General features: G+C 43.6%; 1 long non-coding RNA gene across 1 annotated transcript; it reads right to left on the bottom strand.

The window, feature by feature from the left end:
* Positions 1-1,820: 1,820 nt before the first annotated feature.
* On the bottom strand, positions 1,821-24,641 carry LOC142777300 (uncharacterized). Its single transcript, XR_012888020.1, has 3 exons — positions 24,569-24,641; positions 16,749-16,930; positions 1,821-2,025 (listed from the first exon to the last, which is right to left on the bottom strand). It is a non-coding gene; the product is annotated as an uncharacterized LOC142777300 (long non-coding RNA).
* Between the last annotated feature and the right edge of the window lie 1,285 nt (positions 24,642-25,926).

The raw sequence follows: 25,926 nt of genomic DNA, 5'->3' as shown, positions 1-25,926 counted from the left end.
ACATTTAAAATAGGCTACACCACTCGTTGCCGTCCGAAAGAAGAACGGCACCCTATGCCTCTGCGGAAACTACAGAGCACCATCTACCTGTCTACAAAGGCATCATTCTACCCACTGCCAACACCGAAACAGGTTATTAGCAAGCTTCGGGGTGGAACAATCTTCAGCACCTTGGATTTGACACAAGTCTACCAGCAACTAGAGTGAATCAACATCTGAACTGCTCGCGATAAGCACCAGTAAAGGTCTCTATAAAGTGAAAAGACTATCATTCGGCAAAGCTGCAGCATCAGCAACCTTCCAGAATTTTATGAAGTGTACACTTAGCGGGATCCCTGGAGTTTGCATCTACTTAGAGAATGTTATTGTCGGAGGTGCTTCCAATGAAGAGCACAAATAACGTTTGAAGCTCATTCTTTAAAGGCTATCAAATGCTCATTTGCAAATCAGCAAGGAAAAATGCGTTTTTGTGTTGCCTGAAGTGAAGTTTCTTGGACACCAGATTGACGCGCAGGGTATTCACCCAACTGAAGAGAAAGCGCGAGCAATGGCTGAAGCACGATCGCCTACTAAGGAACAAGACTTGCAGTCATTCTTAGGACTATTACCGTTCGACGACTGGTTCTTGTAACATCGAGCTACAGTCGCCAATGATTTATACGAGCACCTGCGGAATGAAATCCCATAGACTTGGTCCCCACGCCACCAAGATTCATTCGTTGCCCTTAAGGAACTGCTATGTAAGTCTACTGTGCTGCGACATTACGACGAAAGGAGCCCCTTTCTGCTAGCCTGTAACGCATCACCATACAGAGTGGGAGCAGTCCTCTCCCGAGCTGACAACCAAAAACGGGAAGCCCCGATCGCTTTTGCATCTCGCAGCCTATCGCAGGCAGAGAGGAATTATACTAGCTATATAAAGAAGAACTTGCCATCGTCTATGCAGCAGACCATTTCCGACAATATATTTCTGGCAGAAAAGTGACCTCCATAACTGATCACTGGCCCTCATTGATTATCATGGGCCGCCAGAAACCAATGCCACAGACCTTGTCAACGCGATTGACACGATGGTGCATCAAGATGTCGGCGCAAGATTATGAACTCGCACATCGCACTGCCAAGAAACACCAGAACGCCGACGCACTAAGCCGCCTGCCACTACACCCACAATAGACGAACCACCCCCACCAGCTGCCCTAGTGAAAAAATTTGTACGTATGGAGGGTACGGATCTGTACATATGCAATTATGATATTATGGATTTGCATGAAATGGATCGGCACGATGCGGCATCCGCATAAAAGCCTTCACATATACGGCATCCATATAAATGGAAATGTGGTATTACGGAGGCTAGATGATATGGCTGGTCATGCAGAATTCTGGTCAAATAACTGTTGAAGATTATTGTCCCAAAATCACAATATTATTGTGAGAAATGCCATAGTAGAGGATTCCGGAAATTCCGACCAGCTGGGGTTCTTCAATGCGCTTTTAAGTTTAAATACAGAGGCTTCAAGCATTTTTGCCTCCATCGAAACTGTGGCTACCACAGCATGTATTCAATCCCACGATCTAGAAATTGTGGCAAGATGCAAACCGCATGATATGGCTTCGATATATACAGCTTGCGCATTAGATCCTTTTAGGATATTGTACCGGTCACTAGGGAAAAATGAAATTTATATTCTGTAGCAGGGCTTTGACATTGTACAGTTGTTTCTCATGTATCAAGTAGAGCAAAAAAAAATATTTATTTCACCAGTATAAAATTACTGCACTGTGAGATACAGCACAATGTCCCAGCACACATTTACACGTGTAGAATAAGTATAAACAGTGTAGCGTGAGAGATGACAGAGCCAAGTCCCCGCACGCACCTCCACACAAGCATTGTCTTCTCTTCTCCACCACTTTTATGACATATTCAGCTTGTCTGCTGGGTATCAGCTCATGCTTCTGTCACCGCTCTGCCGTTGAAGAACTCCTTTCGCAACTTGTCCGAGTCAAATTCGAAAGCACCTGAAACAGGCCAAAGTCAATGCTATGGTCGAGAGCAGAAAGAATGAAATCAATTGCAAACAAAAGTTAGGTAAATGTGCTATCTACAAAAGTGTAGACACTTTGGCACATACTATGTGCACATACCATTTCAACTAGTAATATTTAAAATAACTGCACAATTCATAATTTAAAAAGTGCAGTAGAATGAAATGACCCTTTACGAAGTTGCACATAATGATCATACTTGTTTATAGAAAAATGCCTTCAGACTTCTGAGTATTATAATACAAGATTTTATCTTTGAGAGAACAATTAACTTGCACATTGCAATTTTACTAAAGCTACCATGATTACAACAACCAAAAAATCAGGCTCAAAATAGCCACCCATTGGTAACTTTTACTGCTTCAAAATTTTGAAGCAGTAAAATTGTAGCCATGCCTTTCTACTTTATCTGAAAACTGAAAGACACTGTGGCTATACGATAATGTTGCTGAGTGAAGAGGTGTGCAAACGAGCCTCAATACATCTTTAGTGCTCTCACCTGCTCAAACTTTGTGTTGCCTCGTGCAGTGCATAGCTGACACATGGCTTTGCAACCACTAAAGTGCCTATGTGGTGCGGGATTATGCAATCCATTGAACTTGTTTTAATTAGCATGCTACATGGCTATGGTCTTCAACTTCCCAAAACTAATGTCAGTTCACTGCTTTTAGAGTGACGAATTTTACCAAGATGAAAACAGTGCAGCAGCAAAGCTTTTGAACCAGGCAAGAATTTTATTAAATGCGATGGTAGCCACCAGAACGTCTGCACACCAATTTCCATGTCTTAAGACATGCTAATTTCTAAATATCCAGAGTGCAATATTCAGTCTATATTTATTGACACCCATTTGAAATACTCAAATTCTAGCATTCCTAAAATGACAATGTGCACCAATGGCTGTAATACACACCAATGAGGTGACGTCACCCCAAGATATTTGAAATCATGAGTGTACTATTAACCTTCGCTTGCTAGAAAAAAATAAGTTTATGCAGAAGCTAGGAAGGAATAAAAGAATACTGCAACTTTTTAGCTCCCAGTAGTGCTCCAAATGCAAAGGCTGACTGTGGTGGAGTAATAGGAGAGGTGTCTGAACGGCGCTTGCCCCAGCTTTTGTGCTTGAGGGATATACATTTGGACGCATGCTGCAAAAGCTCATTTTGCAACTTTCTATAGCAATCAAGTCACCCTCTCGTGCATTAGTGTCAGATGGACGGCACAGTTCGTATGTGTGACGTCATTACGGGGCCCCAGTCGAAACGGTACGATGCTCTGAATGTTGGCAAATTATTGCTCAGTGGACCTCATGTCGTGTCCCCATGTTTAGTAAACGAGACTTTTGATTGGCAGATTCAATATGGTGTGAGCTGAAGAGTGGAAAGGAACACAAGCTGAAGTATCAAAACAGTTCTTTTATAGCTATCACTGGGACGATGAAACAAGTTGACGTAGAGTACTGAATGGACAGCCAGGATTCCAAATACACAAGTCATTGAAAATTTTCTGTTAAGCGTTTGATGGCCCCAATAGGACTATGCTCACCTGGCCTTTCATGAACCGCACCACAAAAAGCGCAGTGCATATGTGGATGGCCTCAAAATTAGAAGAAAAAAAACATCCCTGTTTGTTATCCTCGATTCCTTTGCATTTGCCTCTATATAAGCTAGCTTTTATGCAACCTGTTTGTGTAGAACTATTTAGCTGAAAACATACTGTGCCTGAAAAACTAGCATGCCGCTGAAAACTGTTGAAGTTAAAAATTCAACAAAAACTTAAATGCTTACAGGCATTTGTCGCCTTTCTCCCTGCTATTTTTTCGTTCTTTCAAAAATCAATGTACCAACTTTCTGAAACTACCGTCTTCGCATAGGGCTGCATAAAAAAGCAAGATAAAGGCAGGCAGATCTGACAAAATTCACAATGAATGTACACGTTTGATTGGTTCTTGCTATGTATGGGCATTGGTGCACCAACGTTCTGGTGGAAACCTTTGCATTAAATGAAGTGCTCGCCTGGTTCAAAAGCTTTGCTGGTGCACTGTTTCCATGCTGGATAAATTTGTCGCTGTCACAGCAGTTAACCGACATTAAGTTTGAAAAGTTCATGACCATAGCCGTGTAGCATACTAATTAAAACAAGGTGAATGCGTTGCACAATCCCGCACCACATAGGCACCTTAGTCATAGCAAAGCCATGTGTTTTACTATGCCTTGCACGAGACAACACAAAGATTGAGCAAGTGAGAGCACTGATGATGTATTTAGGCTCGTTTGCACACCTCTTCACGTAGCCATGGTATTGCGTAGAAACAGCGTCTTTCTGTATTGAGGTACAGTAAAACCCACTGCTAGACTTTTCCTTGCTGCGTTTCCCGGCTGGTATACCCTTTACCCCTGGTTCCAGCACAGCTGCTACAGCATCCAATCTATTCTGGAACTGCTCCTGTATGATACATCACAAAGTCCGCTCTGAGCCGATCGAGCGACCAATAGAGCTGCCACAAGGTTTTTTCTCTCTGCTTGGCCTGGCTCGACTGTTTTGTTGGATGAGCGATGCACGCAACAAGCGTCATAATTCTAGAAACCATAAAAAAAACTGCTGCCTTCCAAATTCATAATGTAAACATAGCATCTATAGCATGATTACTTTTAAAGATGCTTTTTGTGAGGATGTAAGAATGATTGATTGATTGATTTGACTGATTTGTGGGGTTTAACGTCCCAAAACCACGCTATGATTATGAGAGACGCCGTAGTGAAGTGCTTCGGAAATTCGGACCACCCGGGAATCTTTAACGTGCACCCAAATCTGAGAACACAGGCCTACAACATTTCCGCCTCCATCGGAAATCCAGCCGCCGTAGCCGGGATTCGATCCTGTGACCTGTGGGTAAGTAACCGAGTACCTTAGCCACTAGACCACTGTGGCGCGGCAGGATGTAAGAATGGGCTTTTTGGTAGTACATCATGAAAACATGCGGAGCACAAAAAAGAAACGGACTAAGAAAGACGACGAGACAATGCGCTGATTTCAAACTGTAGTAGTGCGCCTTTAGAAAGAACGAAACAACCCGGGTACGGCAGTCAACAATGGCTGTCAACTTAACGAGCGAAGTCAGGTGGAACGTAAAACAAGAGACGCACAATGCACTAGAAATGTTACTTGAAAAAATGTGAGAATAGACTTGTTGGTAGTGATATATAGTGAAAATGTGTAGCGCACAAAAATAACAGGACGACGCGCTGAGTTCAAACGTGTGTCACGTTTTCTTGATGTATCACCACCAACAAGCCTATTCTTACATCCTGTCAATTACATTTCTAGTACACTGGGCCACTCCTGTTTTATGTTCAATCTCACTTCACTCATAAAATTGACAGCCATCACCGTCAGCCGCGCCTACGTTGTTTCCTTCTGTCGACAAGCGCACTGACTACTGTTCAAAGTGAGTGCATCATCCCGTCTTCCTACTTAGCCTTGTAACGTTTGGCCTGGTAGTTCGTCTGGGCAGCCGCCATTAGGCGTAAGCCGGTCTACTAGGATGCTTTCAACGCCATCTGCGCCCTGTCAGCTAGACGCTGCCCTGTAGGTGTTCCAGGTAGTGGTCGTGTCACAACAAAAGCTTCGCGATCCAACCCTTTTGTTGAACGGGTTCAAACAGCATGGGATGATACTACTGTGGCAGTTCTCATGGAGTCAACCTAGCGACTCCGCTGTCGCCGCTGACGCGAAATCGTCACAAAAGCACGGACAGCCCGGAAGCATGAGAAGGCGTCGCAGTCGCAGTTCTCAGAGATTCAGCACCTGGCCGGCCGAGTTCAGAAAACCTCTGGCAACTCTGTAGCAAAACGCTACTTTGGACCACTGCTGACGTTCGTGTCAGCGGCCACCTCCCCGAAAGGAGTTCAATTTTCCCCCTCCACCGTACTCTACCTCCTCGCCCTTTACCGTCTTCAAGACGAGGGCAGGGTGCATCATTGTGTGGTGCGCTCGTGCTACCATTGGACCTTTTCACCTAGCTGAGTAGTTCAATATGTGCACCCTTTCTGGTGCAACGTTACTAGATTATTTTCAGTTGTAAAACTGGCCGGCGCTGCCCGGAACCGCCACCGATCTTTCTCTCTGTGGCGCTGCAGTCGCAACCGGCTCGGTTGCCGGGGCGCTCGCAGGCGGTTTCGCTTATGCGCCGCAGTAGCCGGCGCATTCGGTGCCCCGGTCTTCGGCGTTTCTTGTTCGCGCGGTCGTTTTCAGAAGTGCTGAATGAGCGATGCTGTTCGAGTGGCACATTTAGTGATTTTCCAGCGACTATTTCATTGCTGTGGGCCTCTGCATGTGAGGCTGAGGCCGACAATGCCGACCTGCTTTGTTCCCGGGTGTACCGGTGGCTACAGCAGCTAGAAGAACAACACGGACAGGCACTTCTTCTCGGCTCCCAAAGATGCGACGCTTCACTCGCTTTGAAATAAGGCCATCCCGCGTGCGGATAAGGAGCTTTCACTGGATATTTTTTTTTTTTGGTGACGCGCATGCATTTCTATTCCAGATTCCTTCAGCGAGAGCGTGCCTTGAATGTGCAGGTCAAGTCGGCGCGCAAACGCGCTAAGCTGCTGTAAGCACGCTGGCAAAGTTGTAGAGTTTGTTGTAAATGAAAAAAAAAACCTTGCATACATGTATCTATTCATTACTTTTTTTCTGTCAACATGATTTCGTATTTTGTAGCCATATTCACCGTAAGCAAAACAGATGTGGAGTTGATTTGTAAATAAAAATGCTTGCATGTATCTATTCATTACTTACTTTGTTTCTCTTAACATGCTTTGGTATATTGTAGCAATATTCACCTCAAGCAAAAAAGGTGTGGAGTTGATGGTAAATAAAAAAAAACGTTGCATATATTTTTCTACTTTGTGTCTGCCGTAAAGTGTGCACTGTGAAAACCAATAAATTGCTGAAAAGAACATTATGCTTATTGACATGTAAGCTGGTTTAACTTCGTCAGTTAATTGACTCAATAATTCTTTCAATTAAAGCTATTTCGCCTTTTGCATAAATGTCGCTTCTTGGTGGCGTTTGGTAAAGCTAACTGTTGTCAGAGCAAGACATGGAAAAGGTACTATTCCAAAAAGGACGTCGAGACAATCGGGAACTTTCGTCTTCGAGTGGCCATAATTACTACAGCCACTAAATGACGTAGCTGCAATGGTGACCTTGCTTCTTTGGCTGGAAACAAAATGAGCGGTTTCGTGATTTTTTATAAAATTCGGAAGAGACAATTAAAATAAGTTTTAACGGAGGCTTATTCCATGCTACCAGCTTGCGGCAGACCGTTCACGTTCGTGGTTGACTGCCGGCGAGCAGCCGACGCAAGCGCGCGCAAACTACGATGCGCTTCGGCTGACCTGTTGTAGAAAGCAATGCAATGAGCCGTAACGGACGGCTTTTCTGCCCCACATTAAGCGATCCTGAGCAGCTACTGGAAAGTACTCTGGCCTAGATGTAGTCTGGACGCGGACAACTTGACGGGTAGCGGGTAATCTTTGATGTTATCGTGCGCTAACGTCAAGAGAAGACCGAAGCGGCGTTGGGAGAAGCGCCGTTGCACGCGATGAACAGCGGCCGGGTAGAGCAAAATGCGGCGGTCCCGCCCTCTCGCGGCACGCCGAGAAAAGGAGACGCCGGCGGCGCGCGGCGCATGGGGAGAGTTTTACAACTGAAGCTATCTAGTAACGTTGTTCTGGTGGGTGGACCACTAAGACTTCTTCACCTGATTTGTGGCGAGAGTGGTCACCGCCTTCTTCGGACCTCCGTGTAAGGAGACGGCGGGCTATAAAAGCCGAAGACATTTTGTAAATATTCACTGAATCTCTGTACAGTTCCATCATTCAACTAACACGTGAATAAAGCTTCGTTCTTTCTCTCTTAACACCTCCCCTCACTGGCAAAGATCGGCTATGCGGACGACGGCGGGGAGCCAGCTATTCTAAACAAAACCCACCGTACCTACTATCAACCTCGAACCCTTACCAACTGGTTCGCAGCAGTGGGATGGACCTCGCGACATGGTGCTGTGTTGTGCTGAGTGATTGGTCTTTGCTTTGACTTTCCAGGCTTCATTTATTTTAGTGTTAGCAGAGTATAAGCTCGAATGTGTGATTCGGAGTTAGGAAGATCACGTAGTCTGAGGACTGAGCGAGTTGAAGGGATCTCCTACATTGGTGTGAGATGCAGGACCAAAGGATAACAGCAATCATGGAGGGTAAGTGACTACTAAAAGATGAACTTGTGTATATTTGTGAAGACCTAGGTATAGAGGTTGAGGAAAAACTGGGAAGGTCACAACTTTTAAAGCTGATTTTGCAAAAAGCCAGTGAGGAGGAGATTGAATTGGCGTTGAATGCTTTCAAAAGGGAGGCAGAGAAAGAGAAGGAAAGAGAAAGACAGGAAAGGAAAAAGGAGGGAGAGAGAGGAACAGGAAAAAAGAGAGAACGCTGCGGAAAATTGCTCTAGATAATGACAACGAACATTTGGCTCAAGCGAGTGGAGGGGCTCCAGAACGAGCGAGCAAGATAGAATCATACTGCATGGATAAATGTCTCAATTTCAAATTGGGAATGACGTAGGTGTATTCCTTGCGAGTTTTGAACAGACCTGAGGGAGGTTGAACTTAGCTCAGAGTACATGGCCACAGCGGTTGCTTTCTCTGTTGCCGTATAAAGCCACTGAAGTGATCACGAGACTCGGTGCGCAAGAGGCAGATGATTATGAGAAGGTTAAGGCTGCCTTATTCAAGAAGTACCGCCTTTCAGCCAAGGGATTAAAGCAGAGACTTCGAAACACAGAAAAGAAAGATAGTGAGGGATATTCAGAGTTTGCTTGCGGCACAAGGAGAAACCTAATCGAGTGGTAAAAATGTGCGGAAACCCACGAGAGTAGAGACAAGGTTATTGAAACCACATGCATAGAATAGTTTTACGGAAGCATACCTCAGAATATGGGGCTGTGGGTGCAAGTCAGAGATAATGTAAACACTGTAGAAAAGGCGGCCGAGTTAGCCGAAGAATACACAATGCATAGAAAACTGAGCATCGAGTACAAAGGGCCGGACGGATGAAAGGGGTCACAGAAAGAGTTTACATTCAAGAAAGGCTTGCAGGTGAAAAAAGTTAAGCGATCCTGAGGTAGAAACAAGTACGCCAAAAAATAAGACGGAAAGCTCGAACAGTGGGACATGTCAGCAGTGGCAAAGAAAGAAGCTTGAGGCTTTCAAATCTATTAAATGCTATAATTATCAGAAGACCGGCCATATCGCAGCAAAGTGCAGAAAGTCTAAGGTAGCTTTATCCGACATGGATGAAAGTGACGATAATATAGAGCTTTTACGCCCATATCTTCATGAGCTGTAGATAAACGGTAAACCCTTCAAAGTACTCGGGCACAGCGGCGCCACCACGGACATTGTCCACCCTTCTTACATTACTGTAGATGACTTCACGGGAGAAGTGGCATGGATCAAACAGGTTGTAGAGGAAAACAGCGTCCGTCTTCCTATGGCAAAAGCAACGATCACTGGGCTGTTCGGAAAGCTTGTGACAGAGGCAGCTGTCTTAACATCACTAACGTTGCAGTACCCGTGCATATTTTCGAAACGGTCCGACAGGATACTGCGCAAGCAAGGTCAGAAACTTGGAGAAGGAACTGTTCAAGCGCTGACTCGTGCCAAAGCATGTGAATTGGCGTCTATCGCACCAGAAAAAACAATTTTAATGGCAAGAGACACGGGCCTAGGTCACCGCTCAGGGGCACAGAGAGAACCTGCAGCTGATCAACGAAATGAAGTTTTATCAACAAAATTAGATCATAACCTAGATGAAAAGCCAGCTGATCGGCAACATGAGGCTTTATCAGCAGAGCTAGATGGGGATCTAGAGGGAAAGCCAGCCGACACATTCACAAGCAAAAAGGGGTCAGTATAGTCGCCGGCAGCTAAGAACTTTGACCGGCTAGTGAAGGTAAACAGACAATCGCTGGCCGCTGAGCAAAACAGTGACCCTAGCTTAACTAAACTGCAGTTTAGCGCTAAAAAGATGATTGCTAGGGGCAACGTGACGTTGCATAAAAAAGAAGGCCTGTTGTATCGGCACTACACGGATAAGACAGGAAGGGGTCTAGATCAGCTGGTCGTTCCTAGAAAATACAGAGAGGATCTTTTGAACCTCTGCCACGGAAACAGCTGGTCTGGTCACCTAGGAATAAACAAAATGAAAGAGAGATTGTTAACTGAATACTATTGGTCGAGGTGCTTCAAAGATGTAGAGGAAGTCGTAAGATCATGTGACACGTGCCAGCGCGTTGGTAAGCCTGGGAAAGGGTGGAAAGCTCCGCTGAAAACGGTACCTATATTGTCAGAACTATTTCGACGTATGGTAATTGACACGGTGGGTCCCCTGCTGAGAGCTAAGTCTGGTTATAGGTATTTGTTCACCATGCTGCGCCCAGCCACGAATTTTCCAGAAGCAATCCCTCTGAAGGAGCTCTCTTCGACAGAAATAGTAGATGCGCCCCTCTCAGTCTTCACAAGAGTCGGCTTTCCAGCAGAAACACACGCTGATCAAGGGTCAGTTTTCACAAGCTCATTGACTGCAACTTTTCTGCAGAAGTTCGGGATAAAACTGATACATAGCTCCGTATACCATCCTCAATCAAACAGCGTCGAGAGATGACATTTGGTGTTGAAACAAGTGTTGCGCACACTCTGTTATGAGTAAAAGGAAGACTGGGAAAGCTATCTTCTGGTTACTTTGTTTGCCTTGCTTACGGCACCTCATAAGGCCGCAGGGTTCTGGTCAGCAGAGTTAGTGTATGGCAGGACGTTGCGCTCCCAACTAAGGATGCTTAGAGAAATGTGGGAAGAAAATGGGGAGAGTCAAACAGTGGTCGAAAACGTGCTGAAGTTGCTAGAGCTTCTAAGTACGACACAAGGGCTGGTAGAAAAGAACATAAAAAGGGCTCAAAAGACGGCCAAGCATTACTACGACAAGAATGTGAGACTGCGAACCTTTAACGTAGGGGATTAAGTAATGATTTTAAAACCGTCGCAAAAAAAACAAAGTGGAAGTTCATTGGGACGGGCCTGTCAGGGTGATGCATAGGCTTTCTGACACAAACTACAAGTTGAAAGTGCCAGGTCGAAGAAAAGAGGTGAAAATCTACCATTGTAACCTGACGAAGCCCTACATAGAACGTCAGGGAGTTGTGAACCTCTCTCTACAACAGCCCAAAGAAATTCAATCTGAATGCACGAGAACTTCCGACTCGGAAATGAGCCTGGAAGAGGTTGTAGCTTCCTCTATAAATGGTAAAACTCTTGAGACTGAACAAGTAGAGGAACTAAAAGAACTTCTAGAGCAGTACATCGACAGGTTCATTCGTCCGCCGGGTAAAACAGAATGGATAACTCACGAAATAGAATTGACATCGACCGAACCTGTAAGATCCAAGCCATACCGAATGTCTCCAAGGCAAAAAGATATTTTGGAGGCCGAACTACGGCGCATGTTAGAGCTTGGAGCCCGCTAAAAGTGACAACACATCTCCACTAATACTTGTGGAAGCCCCTAATAAAGACCCCTGTCTATGTGTAGACTACAGGAAATTATCACTAGGAATCAGTTGTGCCCCATCCCAAATATTGTGGATCAGTGCAGTGAAGTACATTTCCACGTCAGTGCGGTGAAATACATTTGCACGCTAGATCTTGTAAGAGGATACTGGCAGCCGCTATGCCGCATTCATTTCACCTTTCGGCACCTTTAGACCCTTGGTTCTTAGCTTTAGGCTGAAAAACACGCCTTTCAGCTTCTCCAAGTTAATGGACATCGCAATGAAAGAACTGTAAGAGTTTGCACTCCTATACCTTGAAGATGTCGCAATGTTTTCTGACAGCTGGGAGGATCGCCTTAAGCACTTAAAAAAGGTATTTTCGCGCTTGAGAGAGGCAGGTTTGACAATGAAAGCTGAAAAATGAAATTTTGGCTGCTTTGAAGTCAGTTACCTAGGTCATATTGTGGAGAAAGGAAGGAGACAGCCGGCCGAACTAAAGACAGACCGGTTTTTCATGGCCACGTACAAAGACCGATATTCGGTCATTCCTGGGACTTGTGGAGTACTACCAGTGTTACATCACCAATTTTTTGCAGAGAGCAAGTCCACTAACGGACGCCTTGAGAAAAGGGGAGCCTAAGAGCGTGAAATGGGATAAGGACGAAGAAGCCGCATTTCAGGGTTTTAAAGCCTTACTCGTTTCCCGACATGTGCTACGTGCACCGGACTATGGTAAAAAAAGAATTTATAGTTCAGTGCAACACGAGCAACAGGGACATTGTGCTTTGCCAGGTTAACGATGACCATGAAGAGCACCCTATTCTCTATGCCAGCTGAAAACTAACAGTCTGAAAAAAAAAGCCTATAGGGCTTCAGAAAAAGAATGTGCCTGCTTAGTTTGAGCAGCCCAAAAGTTGTCATGTTACTTGTACAAAGCGAGGTTCATCTTTGAAACAAACCGCTGTTCCCTGACATGGCCCAATCAAATGTCCCACAAAAATGGTCCCTTGCTCCGATTGAGCCTCACCCTCCAGCAGTATAACTTCGAGGTTCGTTATGAGAAAGGAAAATTGCACAGCAATGCGGATGGTCTGAGTAGACTGTCTGAAAATAGCCGTTTAAGGGAACGAAAGGCCACTTCATTTTTGCAGCTTTTTGACATTATATGACAAAGCGGTTCATTTCAATTTTTAAAAATATTTACGTCTTCTTTCACGAGTGTTGTACCTATTGCAGCACGAAATTCCGTCAAAATTTTAGTGCAGCGGGTTATTTTCCTACGATGCTTTCAACCCCATCGGCGCCCAGTCAGCTAGACGCTGTCCAGTAGGTGTCCCAGGTAGTGGCCAGGTCACAACAAAAGCTTCGCGAAACAACCCTTTTGTTGAACGGGTTCGAACAGCGTGGGACCGCGCCACTGTGGCAGTTCTCATGGAGTCAACCTCTGGACTCGGCTGTCGTCTCCGACGCGAAATCATCAGAAAAGCACCGACAGTCCGGAAGCATGGGAAGTCGTCGCAGTTCTCGGGGATTGAGCATCTGGCCTGCCGAGTTCGGAAAACTGGCAAAAATGTAGCAAAACGCTGCCTTGGACCACTGCTGACATTCGTGTCAGCGACCAACTCTCCAGAAAAGTTCAACTTTCCCCCTCCACCAGACTCTACCTCCTCGCCCTTTGACGTTTTCAAGACGTGGGCTAGGTGCGTCATTGTGTGGTGGGCTCGTGCTACCATTAGACCTTTTCGCCCAACCGAGTGGTTCAATATCTGCACCCTTTTTGGTAGGTGGACCACTAAGACTTCGTCACCTGGTTTGTGGCGAAAGTGGTCATCGCCTTTTTCGGACCTCCGTGTAAGGAGACGGCGGGCTATAAAAGCCGAAAACATTTTGTAAATAATGACTGAATTTCTGTACAGTTTCATCTTTCAACTATCATATAAATAAACCTTCCTTCTTTCTCTCTTGATGTGTCCCCTGACTGGCAAAGATCAGCTATGCGGACGACGGCGGGGATCCAGGTACCCTAAAGAAAACCCGCTGTACCTACCATCAACCTCGAACACTAAATAGCCTGTGCCTTTTTTGTGTGCTACATGTTTTCATGTTGCTTTTTATACTTATGAAAGTAAACCATTCAAGACTGATATTGGTTTCTGCCAATGTACTGATGTTGACTTATTATCAACGTTACTTCTCGAGGGAGTGTGCGCAGTTCGTGGTTGCATTTATCGTGCTGGTTCCTTCGCATGTGCTTATTTCTTGCACACCTACAACTGTTGGTGCCAAAAGAATTGCATATGTTCATTGCATTTCTGTGAATGATTTTGCTTCCAGCTCCGTTGTTCTCTTCGTCAACGAGGCTGTGGCTGCATGCTTGCTAACGCATAACACAGTGACAAATCTTAATAATTGACAATACAACAACCAATTTTTTTCAAGAATTCTTTTTGGAAATGCTTTAACTTTCATGAGAAGTTTGAATTATTACAAGCCTTGACAGTCTAACCACACACTAACACTACAAAGTATTGCTTCAGGCATCTGGTGGCAACCTTGCAAGTGATCACTAGTAAAGTGTTGGCCATGGAGACATTCTATGAATATGACAAAGGAAACTCAAAGGATATGACACCACAGTTGCTCAAACAAGTTTTCGTGCTACTTGGGCACGAGCACAAGGCGTCGTCGCAGTTTTTTTCAAGCATAAGCATTGAATGAAATGCTACACTACTAAATATTTTTCCAATTCACGACACTGCCTGTTGGTCATGTTTTGGAGACCTACAGCCTTTCGAAGATGTCACTTTCTTTACAGGGTGGTTTTGCTTAGAGCGCAGATAATTGTGCTTCCAGCAACTTACCGTATAAGCAATCTATGCTGCATTGGTTTATTCAGTGAAAAAGTTTATGTGGATTTCTTGCAAATAACATCATCTCAACATTGAGACCATATATTTAAGGGGAGATACTGGTCGAAAAACACGAGTTTTTTTTCGAAATTACCGATTTTTTTAATTTTCGCCTGTTTTGATAAGATTAGTACCTCTACTGTTATAAAAAAAATATTACAGGTCGAGACTTAACTGGTAATGCTTTAAAATTTCATCTAAAGAACACAAGGTGCCTGTTAAAAGGTCGAAAGTGTGCAGTCTTCGAGCACCTTGCCGCCGATATTGCGTCGCTGCTAGCCATTGTTGATCGCATGAATCGAACAGTCGGGCCTCACTCTTCAAATAACAACAGTTTCTCTCGCTGATGCAGCACAAGAAGTAATAAAAAGAATCACTTTTCTGCGCATTTTTCGAACGCCGCGACTGGCTTATCACATGGTACGAATCGGGTCCGCCATTGGCCGCTGCGTTCCTGTATGTGCTGTGAAATTTATTTGCGGGGTCCATGTCTAGTCCAGCAGCGGAGCTGAACAATGCTTTTCTCGTGTAATTATCTCCATTATGAATGAAAAAAGGCATTGCTCGCAAGTGACAGCCGTTGTGCAGCCCGCTTTGTAGGAATAGGCTACGAGCAGCTGGTACGATTTGCGGCAGTTGTTGGCTTGCAAAAGCCAATGCATCAAAGTCATTCAAACCCGTCAGCCGGAAAGTTCGTGATGCGGCAATGGTTGACGTCAGTGCTAACCTTGAGAGGTCGAAAAACCTCGCAGTGAGAGAACTTAGCAGGGACGACAATGCCATTATGTACGACGGTATGTAGCACAAACATGGCTGCAAAATGGCATGACATTGGACTTAGTTTGGATTTCGTAATCCTGTCGAACTTCTTCCTAGCTCGCAGTTGGCACAAGACTCTGCTAGATGGAGCAGAAGTTTGGCAAGCGTTTCATGGCCCTGGCTGTGAGCGAAATGTCTGTGAGGAGTCTGCTCGAAAACGTCGAGAGGGACGAACTCATGGTGCTGGCGTATTTTAGTCGAAGTGGCCACTACAAGAAGGATTGTTCTTTTTGGTGTGCAAATATATTCTGATTTAATAATTATTTTATAAATAAAAACTCAATTTTAACTTTAATACTCATTTTTCTCAAAACACAAATTTTGCCATTTTTTCTAATGTCTTCCTTCTTTACCGGGCACTTCTAGTGCTCGGATCTGCATGAAATTTTGCCCAAACTTTTTCCAAAGTATGACAAATGCAATTATCTAGTTTAAATTTAAATATTTTGTCGTATAAAGAAAAAATCGTATGTATACCTTTACTAGGGTAGGTGAAATATGGACTTTTTACGTCTATTATTTTTCACGCATATTACAGATTTTGTATGTGCTTCCTAATTAGCTATTAGCACTCTATACTTTATTTGAAGCATTATGAACTATGAATGATAAAAAATTACAGAATTTCAGGGATGAAAAGAGAGGGGCAAAAGGGTTAACGTTTTTAATTTGTCATGTTGCAGAGCTAAAAGTGTGTAACTTGCGAGGAAGCTAATTATATATTTGAAATCAGCATAAAAAGTTTCATATACAGCTCAAGTTTCATTGCTCTAGGGTGAATATTAAAGAAAAAGTGTCTTCGAGTAGCATCTCCCCTTAAAAGAGTTTTTCGCTATCTTGTGAAAGAGTCAGTGTGCCACTGAAGCTGGTCCACTAGACATGATCAATTCGTTATGTAGCATCCATGGTGCAACGGGCACCCAATTATTCACTATAATTCCCTAAAATGGTCATCCTGGCCTAACCAAGATACTCATGATAACAAACACAAGTCTGCATGTAAGGCTTCCAGGAAGTAAAACTACAGCATTTCATCTCCGATCAGTTCCTTTACTTGAGTTTCATTCATACATGAGAATGTATGCTGTAAACTTCTGGCAGCTCTAGAAGAAAGCAACATTCCTCGACACATCTCCACATTTACCGAGGTGACAAAGCTGCAATAATTGTCATGGCAGCCACAACCATTTTGTAACTTTTGAACAGCAGCACCATTTGGGGCCACTAACACCACCAGTGAAAAAGTAGACACTACCAAGCTAGGCAAACCTGTCCGCTTACCAACCCTAATAATTCTAGCAACCCCAGTTGAATCTCACCCCGTATTTCAGCACTTATGACAGGGCAATGCTTAAATATACACACTTTCACACTGCAAAGTGTGAAGTCCCTCTGGGGATGGTCCACTTCATTCTCCTTGATGAAACAGAAGCAAAGTACCCCGGTATCGCACTCCTGGCACAGGTTTTCATCTCCCCACAGAGCTTGGGGGTCCTTGGTCTCTACTTGAGACCTTTGCAGCTTGTGGCTTTCTGCTTGAAGTAAATCTGCACAAGGTCGTAGATAAGGTCTTTAGAATTGTAAATCATGATATCTAAATTCGTACAGCAGAAGAAAACGCTCCCATTTTTTAGACAGATCAAGGCATATTTTTTTGAAGTTATGGCCCTGCATTTGCAACCTCTATTTCAGTTCTTTTTTTTTAGGCTGCACTTGCTTTTGATGGTGCTAACTTACTATGAAATTGTGCACAAAACAGCTCATCCACCACAACTCGAAATACACTGGGAAGCAACATCAGCTGGATGCTTTGCACAGCTTCTTTCATGTAATGGCTTATGTTGACCTTGACGGTGCTACTACACTGAAAAATATGCAAAAATAATATTCGTTCAAGGGTTTGAGAACTAGCCAGAATGTGCAATTACATCCTGGCAGAAATAAAAAGACCACGAATCCTAGCACATGCTTTTCATATTTAGGTAGGGTTATAATTTCAAATTGCGTTCAAAGCTCCCAATAAACAGCAAGTCATGAAATCTAGCAGAAGAGGCTTGGTGTCGTGCTTCTGAGTCATTTTGTTTGCTGTACATGGTTTTATGCTTTTCTGTGCACCATAATTAGTGCTCAATACTGCTCGATATTACGTTATTACCTATCCACTCTCTATATTGATCTGCTTACAAGACAAAGCAGTTGATGCTGAGAACTTTGCCTTCGTGACTAGTGTGACATATCAAGACGCAACACATGCTTTCTCAATGCATGCACGTGCCTTAATACAAGCATGTGCACTAAACTCTAGTGCACAAACATGTACTGCTGTCCTGCTCACTGCCAACTTTTTGTAGCCTGTTGTGTGTATAAAACTTTATGGTGGCCACAGACTCCAAAATATGAAGATGTTCCACATTGCACTCAGAGTTATTTTCCATGATTTGACACTGATCAGTTGACTTTCCATTGGACCAAATCAAACATGTACCACAAAAATGGTTGTCAGTGCCTTTAACTGTTTTATGTTTAAACCATGTAAATATATAAAATAACTTGTCCTTTATGAGACTTTTTTTCCTTTGAATTGAAAAAATGGAGTCTCATATATCACAAGGTGGTCTGCATAAGCTGTGAAACTGGGAACCCTATGCTGAAAAACACACATACAGCTCAAGACAAATATTTTAAGTGAACATAATTCTGTGATGACCATACTTGGCAATTTCTCCCTTTTTAGCCTTGCTCGTTGCATGTTTTTCATTCCACTAAGACCTGTGACTTCAAGCCCATGCAATTCTGCATGAAAATGGAATGCAAAATTGCCCAATTCAAAGCTAACAAAGTGAATTCAACATTAGATCATTGAAGCATTTCTCATGCAAGTGGCAGAATGACTGAATCTGCAAAACATATTTTACTTGCAACCATGACAAGTGCCAACTCTTAAACACTGACTCATTCTGCCAGCTTCAGATTATGGGGCATTATTTGTAAAAAACAATGGAAAATCTACGAATCACTTGGCATGACAGGTGGTGTGCACCCCTTCTACATGCGCACACGCCCAAACACTTAAGGAAAAAGGAACTGACTCACACAGTCAAGACGAATGAGATTCAGTGTTTCAGAGAGACGAGTAGGCTGACAAAGGTAGGATATGCTACTGATGCTTTTTTTGGCCACCAAGTGATGACATGAGTTAAAAAGGACACAAGCTGTTCATTCCCACATAGTAAATAAGCCACAATGTTTTCTTGGAGTGAAAGAAAAATCTGTTTACATACTTTTACCATGCTTTTGCAGACATGCAAGTGCACACAGTTTGTAACATTAGGTATATTATTTCTTGTGAATTATTCAAGCCCATTCCCTACTGCATTCACGTCTCCCATTACATGTTTTCAAAATACATTACCTCTATAGTCAACAAAGGTTTAAGAGCATTTATAATTTATCAAAAATCAACATACAACACAGGGTACGCAAACCATTTGCCTAAAGGAAATGGGCATATAGCAATACTTGCACCACAACTATTCTAAGTGTTTTTCAGCAATACAGGTCAAAATGACATCAGTTTGTCCTAAAAACCCCTCTCATTGCAACATGCAAGCAAAGCACCTGAAGGAACTTTAACACTGCCAATAATGTAATGACCACCAGATGATGCCTACCCACATCTCAGAAACATCAAAAACGCAAAGAGCAACAACTAAGCCTGGTCCTGTTTAATGCAAACCACAGCTTTAGAATGAATCTGTTGCCTTTCATTACGATATATTCATTGTGAATGGATTATGTACAGCCGTATTAGCAGTTCAGTATATTTTTCACAGGTTTGGGATTCCTGCCATAAGACCAATGAGACTGAGTTTATTTTCTTTTTTTTCTCTCGTTAATATGTATACCCCGTCCCAAAAACTCGTTGAAGCAGTGTAGAAAGTACAAGGTGTGAGCAAGCTATGTTTTTGGCTAGCTAAGCATATTTCTGGAAGCATTTGCTTAAATAACTGCTAAAATACCTCTGATAATTTCTTTACATATCAAGTAAACACATGCATCGAGTTCAGAATGTCATCACGATCAACAATGGCAAAAGGAACAGCCCTACAAGTAACAGGCACCCTACAAGTTCCTAGAAACAATCCCTTCTCCTGTCCAGAACTCGGCAGTGTCCAGCTTTTTACTGTTCTCCGTGATGTCCACACTTTCACCTGCTCATCACCCACAAAACCTGTTCGTCAACTCACAGCTCTACCTTCTCGCATGGTGAGGAGGCGCACTTGCCTAGGAGGAGAGACAAGCTAATCAAATAAGTATAGACAGAAAGAGCAAAATGAGTGAAGCCTCTTTTGTATCACAAAATGCATAGAAAAATCCGACCATTACAGATGTGCACAACTGCACTGCAACACCACAAATAAATTTCGACCTTTGGGTGGTTTCAGGGCCATTCAAAGTGGCAAGCTTGAGACATTTGCATTTGTTTAAAAATTATGTGACAATGTTATGCAACTTGTTAATCCTGTTTCAAATGTACATCATGTGCCTTCGATGTATATGTGACCACCGATAGCCATCGTTATTAAGCAGCAAGGCACACCCCATGCAGCCATGAATGCCCCTTTTAATACGAAATCATATTTGCTACTACACTACTATCAACACACTCAAAAACAAATAAGTCAGTTCTAGCCATGAGCTACATTTCATGTGTTTTGTCATTATTGAAATACTTTGTTTAGCCACATTTAGTAGGCCTCGTTTTCATGTATGGGAAATTGTATTAAGGAAACAATGAAAAAATGGTCACAAATACATGGCTGCTTAAGCATCAGGATGCAAATATAAAGCAAATGGAAGTTAAACTTTAGGAATTACAAGCCACAGAGTGTACGATGATGTAATCAAAATGAGGTGGAAGGCATGTGCTTGCTTTAGTTACCCAGCTTGCTTTACCAGCTTGCTTTAGTTACCCAACATGACTACTGAGATGCCATGAAAAGACCAAGCAGCGAATGTGGCGTAGGTGAACGGATGTTCAGGGATTTCCACCCTTCCCACTGGCAAAGCAGCTCTGTGGCCTCCACACTGCTGCAGCCAATTGGACAGATGAGCATTGTTTACCTAATGTTTAGGAGTCACTGACATACATGCAAATGCAGAAGCATATTATAGAGAGCTTGCACCAACAGTGGTGGAACAGTAGGTGTCTAATTTCTTGCCTTAGCCAGTTGAGATGACAATTGGGGAAGCACACGCGGCTGTGGGCTGTTATAGTTGCATGCAAAGTAAGGCAAAGTTATAATGACAGAACGATGCTGATGAAAGACGCCCGCAGCCGCATAGTACAGTAGCTATATATGCTCCCTACAGGACAAGAGGTGATATACAGTAACTTGATCCGGCAGTGCACCATCGTAATAGAAGCAAGAGCTTCTGCCGCCCACACATTCTCTATTGCCACCTCGACTGGCTATGACAAAATATGGCTACTTGCACCATCATCGTTCGTGCAGGCTCCTTTCAGGCACCCTGATATTAAAAAAACAGAATTCATACAATAGTGAATGTTGCCCTCAATGTGATGTGTTACTTTCAGTGTGGTGAGGAATTGAAATGTATTTCAAACCAATAAAACAGGTGGAAAGTAAGCGTGCAGCAGCCTTTTGTTAGGTTTCAATGTAATAGCCCAGTTTCCTTTGCTAAAAAACGTGTGTATACTATGCACCATTTATTTTTATATGTACTATCAACATCGAATGAAACTCTAACGGCAAATACTGACAATGGTATAGTGCATACCGTCGAGAAATCACCGTGGACAGGCGTGAGTGTGCGCAATGCTACCGAATGTGCGCACCTGTCAATGGTGGTGACTTGGTGTTGCGCACTATCCCATAGCAAATGCTTGCTGCTGTTGGTGTTTGATTCGACACAGATGATACATGTATGACATTCTGCCACAAGTAAAAAAAAAACAAACACACAAACAAGACACGAGCACGACGACATGGGTGGCCATGTCATGTTCATGTCTCTCGTGCGTGTGTTACTGACTAGCGGCAAAATGTCATGCAGTAAGCAATACCAACTAGGTTAGGAAGAAATATTTCTGAAGTGCGTTGCCCATAGTACAGTCGTGAGCAATATGAGAGCTAACACCGAATACAAGTTTATACTATGATTATTAGTAATGTATTGATATAAATTTCAATTAGTTAACATCAAGAAATAAATACCTTTTCGTTTGAGTATTTAGGGTTATGAACCATACTACACCTGCCAGGTGCATAGTCTCTAAATAGTCTGAAATGGACCTGCAGGTGTGGATGAAATGAAAAAAAAAACACACCAACGGGAATGGCGAAAAGAATAAAAGTGGAGAGAGGGACACAACTAAGGAAAGTCGCTAACTTCAGAGCAGGCCAGTATTTTCTTTTTAATTTTAACATTAAGAACTATAACCTATAATTGACTGGAGAGTTTCTTTTGTTTGCATAGTAATAAACAGCACAATGTAAGAACAAGGGACAAAACAAAAGAACGATGTGGGTCGAGCACGGACTGTCAACTGAAAAATATGCTGCTTAATAACTTGAGTGAAAAATAATGTTAGCTGCACACCTAGTGTGAATGAGAGTATGGCTAAAAAAAATAAGTGCCACAATTAACTAAGATTTTACCAGACCCACAAGTGTACTAGGTATGTAGCTAATGTTATTTAGCGCAAGGTTTTGTGCAATAAATTTTTCAGATAGCAGTCTGTGCTCATTCCGCATTCTTCTTATGTCTCCCATTTTTTACTTCGTGCTAACACTACTGTGCTTTAGTCACTATGACCTTTAAAACCGTATTTCAATGTATCCACTTGTATTGCTCATGACTGTACTGTATCATAAATTAGGCAAGAAAAGCATGTTGCTATAAGTCTGCTAACATATGTGTTCTAGTGCAACCAAGACGAGAACAGAAAGACGATGCAAAAACAATTGATTGATTTGTGGGGTTTAACGTCCCGAAACCACCATATGATTATGAGAGACACCGTAATGGAGGGCTCCAGAAATTTTGACCACCTAGGGTTCTTTAACGTGCACCCAAATCTGAGTACACGGGCCTACAACATTTCCGCCTCCATCGAAAATGCAGCCGCCACAGCCGGGATTTGATCCCGCGACCTGCGGGTCAGCAGCCGAGTACCTTAGCCACTAGACCACCGTGGCGGCGTGATGCAAAAATGCGCGCTGGTCCTGTCATTAGATGTCTTTCTTATGTCCTTGTCTTGTTTGTGCTAAAACACTCACATGCCTGATGAGCTAGTCAGATTAGAAATACTCCTGTGTCATACCTATCCTTGTATCAGCAACAATCCAGCACTGTGAGAATCACACCACTGCCACACAGCAGTGTAATGCATTTTACTACGTGCTGATAGCACTATAATGTATAAAATGCTAAAATCTAGCATAATATGAAGTCTCACATGGTGCATGCAAGTTAAAAGTCAGACGTCAAACATGGATGCTGGCTGGTACAGCATCACTGGCAAGCGAAGACGACGCGCATGCATACGCACGATTGCATGAACATCTTTCCCAACACAGAGCAAACACATGATTACGTTTAACTAGCTCAAGACAGTGTTGAAGTGCACAATAACCACTAACCACTTTCTCACTTCATTGTGAATGTAGGCTTCTTATAACCACTTAGGTAGTTCGCTAGGTGAATTGAGTCAAGTTAAAGATTATACCCTCCCTGAAAGCGAGCAAAATGCTGTCCAGCCGCAAATGGCACTGCAGGCTCTGTTTTATCAACAAAGCAAGCGCCGCTAGCTTCCTGCTTACTACAATGCACATAAGAAAACAACTCCATCATTACACACACACATGTTCTCAATTTACGGGAACTCGCTTCCGTGAAGCCGTACGGATGAGCCATGGCTCCGCAAGTATCAGCGTAGTGAAAGCGAATCGGTAACGCGCACAATGTCCGTGCATCGCAAGAGAGCGAGGTGATGACGGGCGACAGCCATCGGCAAGGTTCCATTTGGCGTTGCATAAGTGGTTGCCAGACTGGAAGGGTGGTTGTTGCCAGACTGCCGCTAAATTTGGCAAAAAATTTTTTTTGTAGTTGTGGCTTTTTTGCAAGAGCTTGGTGCTATCCGCGGTGCACTTCTTGGCTGAAAATTTTTCTCCTGTAGTTGTGGCTTCTCCGTCAGACAGACAGTCGGAAACAGCACAGAAGCGGCCGCCGACATCCGAGTGATGGGGAATTCGCAAGGACCTCGGCTTAATTATGGTGACCCACGATGCAGTAAGTCGTCACGTACAATCGCCCCGGCAAAAAAAAACGAGCAGACCCACACTTCAGGTACAATGGTTGCAGGAAACAGCTAGCTGTCCCAGCTCCGCGGGACACTCACGATGCAGGGTCGACAGGGGCAAGGCTCCTTTTTTTTTCCTCTCGAGACGTACTTGGTCGTTGCACGTCTCAACGTGAAAGACCTTTTCCTTCGATTAATGGAGGTGATCGCTCGCCGATATCCTGTGGTCGACTTTTGCTAGGCTCGGTTCCTTCCGTTAATTAAAACGGAATTGAAACGGCCTCTTAATTGCACGGCAGCACCGCGCTCGACTTCTGCTAGGCGCGGTATATTCCGTAAAGAAAACGAATTCTGTAATGCGCGGTTCATTCCGTTAATTAAAACGGAAATAAAACGGCCTCTTAATTGCGCAGCAGCGCCGCGCTCGACTTCTGCTAGGCTCGGTCCATTACGTTAATTAAAACGGCCAGCGTCGCTCATGCACTCGCGAAATTCACCGCGGATAGCATCAATCTCTTACGGAGAAGCCACAACTACAGGAGAAAAGTTTTCAGCCAAGAAGTGCACCGCGGATAGCACCAAACTTACGAAGAAGCCACAACTACAGGAGAAACATTTTCTGCCAAGTTTAGCGGCAGTCTGGCAACAACCACCCCAAAGTCTGGCAACAGACTTATGCAACGCCAAATGGAACCTTGCCCAGCCATCACCTCGGAGTCCTTGGAGCACCACGCATTTCGCCGATTCCTTGAGAGACTCGAACTTCATCGGCACCCCAAGAAACACGGGAATTGTGCGCAATTTCGCAAATCACACAAATGAGGAATGGAGATTCCATGCGCAAATATAATGCTTTTACCTTGAAACTTCTACACGACGTAACGGGGCGAGTCACCACACTATGGTGGCTAGCCACACCACAGAAAACCTACACGAACCAAAACAAGTAACAGCTGGCTATGGCTGTGAATGGCTTTGGCTTGAATTACTTGCAAAAAAAAACATTTTCTTGCGAAATAAAAAAAGAGTGCATTGTCTTTAGTGAAATAATTTTTAAACAACAATATTGGCCTAAAATAAAGAACAATTTTTAAAAAACCAGCTAAATAACTTTTCAACCATTTTTTTTTTGTTCTAGCAGACGATAGGGATTCGCCGCTTCTTCCACGCACGTGTGATGCGGCTTTACGTTGGATACTTGCCACCTAAACTAGTTGTATCTGCGTTATCAATGCATCAAAGGATGTCTATAAAGTAGTAATGCTTCTACCTAATGCAGTATGTTATCTTTCAAGGCAAGCTATTTCGATGCCTTGAAGCAAAGGGAAGCCGCCGTGATCAGTTTATTTCACCGATACGCTCGGCACCGCCGTATGCATTAGCGTCGTTCCCCGCGCTGTCTTAACTGTTCGAGGTTGCCTATTCCTTTCACTACCGTTCCTGGAGTACATGTAAGGGACGACGACAACCACGGACTTAACAATAATAATATTATTATCTAGGGTTTTACGTCTATAAACAGTGATAAGATTACGAGAACTCGCAGCGGAGGACTCTTGAAGTTTAAACCATCTGGCGTTCTTTAACGTGCACTTACATCGCACAGTACACGGGCCTCCACCATTTTTGCCTTCTTTGAAGTGAGACCGCCTTTGCCGGTATAGAACCTAGGACCCCTGGGTCAGTACGAGCACTGTAACTACTGATCCACCGTTGCTGACGTCACTATATTGCTATGAAGTTAACCATGAATTCACCATCGCAAGTGCAGACAATCCACAGAAAACTGAGGTGTCAAACAATTATAAGTAACCAGATGTAACAACTCTTTAATTAGACAGACTGGAATGTTATTTCACTTCTCTGCACCACCAATAGGCAAAAGAAGTATTTGTGATTTCACGACGCTTGCGTGACGTGCCTCAATTCGCGTTACTGGCGTCATTCAGGGGTGGAGACAGTGAGCCAGATAACTGTGGCAGTGGCTTTTTTTTTCTTTTTAATAATGTCAAAAAATGTTATATCAATTTTTGGCATTGACAAGACCGAAAGCAGCGCAAATAAATAGGACATTTCCGCGTCACTCCATGTTTCTTTTTTGTCTGCATTACCTTCGATCATGTCACATTGAACCATCTTCCGACACGCACGAAAAGTTTCATCGTCTTGGGACACCTAGTGAAGGGAATTTATGGTCGCACACAACTTCAACGCCGG

The sequence above is a fragment of the Rhipicephalus microplus genome, chromosome X (assembly GCF_043290135.1).
Source record: "Rhipicephalus microplus isolate Deutch F79 chromosome X, USDA_Rmic, whole genome shotgun sequence".
In the NCBI taxonomy this organism is placed as follows: Eukaryota; Metazoa; Arthropoda; class Arachnida; order Ixodida; family Ixodidae; genus Rhipicephalus; species Rhipicephalus microplus.
Note: the sequence above shows the minus strand (reverse complement) of the source record. Positions and strands in the feature narration are given on the sequence as shown.